We start from the raw sequence: 2,903 nt of genomic DNA on the forward strand, positions 1-2,903 counted from the left end.
ACATACAAGCTAATGTTCAAGTTTTTGAAACATTTGCTGGGGACTGTGCTTGGGTGTTTTCATATATACTATTTATACAAGTGTGAATGTGTATATTAGTTTATTCCTTACCTTTCAAATTCTTTAGCAACATGGGCTCAGTAATTATTTTGTGAATGCCCTACATTTCTGGCTTCATTATATTTTGAAGATCTTTCTGACCAGGAAGTCCTTTCCATCCTTTTTTATGATCATCACCATTCGTATTTTGTTTAAAATGCCAATACTTTTTTCCTCAGAAGTGTATAGTTATATTACTCTTATAACTTATTTTTCCTCTCCATATACTCGCACACCATCTAGTATAGTAAATAGCACTGGCTTCTAGCATTAGTGACCATTTCCTGTACTCTTCATATTTCAAAGCATTGCTTGCATACAGAGACATTAACACACATTTCTTAAATTGAAGTTTTGCTTTTAGTGGATTTTTAAAATAGTATCAACTGAGTTTTACCTACAATGAACCCTCACCTTTTGAACACTATATCCACAGATTTAAAATGTTGCAATGTAGTTTTTCTGTGCATGGTACTGGAGAATGAGTCAAGGCCCTTTTCATTTGCTCAGTTAGGGTAAAATTTTGGTAGTTTAGTCACGTGATGTCACCTTGTTCTTTTTCCATTAAGAAAACTTGATTGTGTGAGAATAATTTCTATTTTTGAGACATAAGGCATAGGCTGCATTTATTAAATACAAAGTACTTCTTTGGTAAATTTTCTGGACTGTACAAATACCTTTGTCCCCAGATTTTTCCCACTACTCTTATGCCTTCTGAAATATCTCTCTCATATTAGATATCTCTACTGCAGCTCTTCTTAAAATCTTCAGTTTTCCAGGTCATCCTTCTCACATTTGTTCTCCAAGTGTTTCCTTTCAATTCAAATGATTTTCCTCGACCTTTTGGCTAACATTTTTGCTCAACAAGGTGATGGACTATGAAAAACAATAGGAGCCTCACATGTGATAGGAACTGAATAAATGTATCTTTAGCAAATGAATGAAATAAATATTTTTATAAGCAGGAAGCCATGGCCATCTGAAGAAATTTTATTATTGCCAAGAGCATAAAGGTTAAGGGTCAAACAAAATTCAAATCATAATTAGGATTAGGATGTTTGAATTAGGATCAAGAATTACAGACTATGTTATTTGGAATTTTCAGAAAAATTAACCGTTTTGCTCAGTTACATTTTTTTGCAAGGGAATTGATACCTTTTTATTTTCTTATCTTTTTTCATTTTAATGAGAAAAAACAAAATAGCAATGAAACTGTATCAAAACAGGTTAGTATGACAGTTATAATAATGAATACATTGCATATTTTTTTCTTCCTAGTAGTTATTCAGAGGACAAGATGTAGACACGTTATCTTGTCTAAACAATATTAGGCTCTTTCCATACTGCCCAGGCAGGGGTCCATTTGGCATTGTTCTTGATTCCCATCATAACTTAAAGGGAAACTTTACAATGTCTGGAGTCCTTCATGTCCTGCAAATGAAGAAGGAGAAAATCCTCTAATTCCTTGCTGCAGGAACCCACTTAGGAGGCACCAACCTAGATTTCCAGATGGAGCATATATCTATAAAAGGAAAAGTGATGGAATCTACGACATAAATCTAAAGCAGAATTGGGAGCAGCTCCTCCTGACAGCTTGAGCCATAGCGGCTATTGAAATCCTGCTGATGTCAGCCTCATATCTTCAAGGAACACTGACCAGCAGGCTGGGCTGTAGTTCACTGCTGCCACTGGAGCTACTCCTATCTCTGGCCACTTTACTTCTGGAACCTTCACTAAGCAGATCCAGGCAGCCTTCTGAGCCATGTCTTCTGGTGGTTACTGACTCCAGGGCTGACCACCAGCCCCTAGTGGAGGCATCTTACGTCAATCTGCCAACCATTGCTCTGTGCAACACAGTTTCTCCTCTGCTCTATGTGGACATTGTGATCCCGTGCAACCATAAGGGAGCTCACTCTGGGTCTGATGTGGTGGATGCTGGCCAGGGAAGTGCTGCACATGCATGGCACCATCTCCCTTGAACACCCATGGGAAATTATGTCTGATCTCTACTTCTACTGGGATCCTAAAGAGATTGAAAAGGAAGAGCAGTCTGCTGCTAAAAAGGCTGTGAACAAGGAGAAATTTCAGAGTGAATGGACTGCATCAGCTCCAGAGTTCACTGCTGCTCAGCCTGAGGTTGAAGGTTGGTCCAAGGGTGTGTAGTTGCCCTCTGTGCTCCTTCAGCAGTTCCTTACTGAAGACTGGAGTGCTCAGCCAGTCACAGAAGATAGGTCTGCAGCACCTACCACACAGGCCACTGATTGGGTAAGAACCATCACTGAATGGTCTTGAGCTGTTCTGCCGATGCTTAAGCAAAATGGGAATAAGGATGATGAAAAATAAAACAATTTCTAAGAAAAAAAATATTAGTACAAACTTTTCTTCTCACTGAACTAAAAGATAGTAGCTGTATATCTATCCTATCTTGTATATACATACATATACTTTTTGTTACAAAATTGTCCTTTATTTATATCCCCCTTTTTGTTTTGTTTTGTTAGAGATGGATGCTCCACTGAAGTTAGATAAACTGTGCTTGGAGAAGTCTTTAAAGGACCTTTACATACTTGAAACCAGTCTACAGATGGTAGGTACTTGAATGCAGCAAAATAACCCCATAAAGTCCAATAGTTCATAATAGTAGTGAGTTAGCAGCAGAACTGGCAATTGTCAGAAGTTGTTGACTTGAGCCTTTTACAGTTCAGCACATTAATATGGCATTCCATATATACTTCATTGTTATACTTTTTTGCTGGATGGTTAAAGCCAAGTTAAAGCAAAACCTATGCAACTAAAATGTAACT

The 2,903-nt window shown here is 37.8% G+C and overlaps 1 pseudogene; it reads left to right on the forward strand.

Moving 5' to 3' along the window:
• Positions 1-2,391, forward strand: part of LOC101566637 — a 3,339-nt pseudogene extending 948 nt beyond the window's left edge.
• Positions 2,392-2,903: the final 512 nt, after the last annotated feature.

Source organism: Octodon degus, unplaced genomic scaffold (assembly GCF_000260255.1).
Source record: "Octodon degus isolate 3935 unplaced genomic scaffold, OctDeg1.0 scaffold00022, whole genome shotgun sequence".
NCBI lineage: Eukaryota > Metazoa > Chordata > Mammalia > Rodentia > Octodontidae > Octodon > Octodon degus.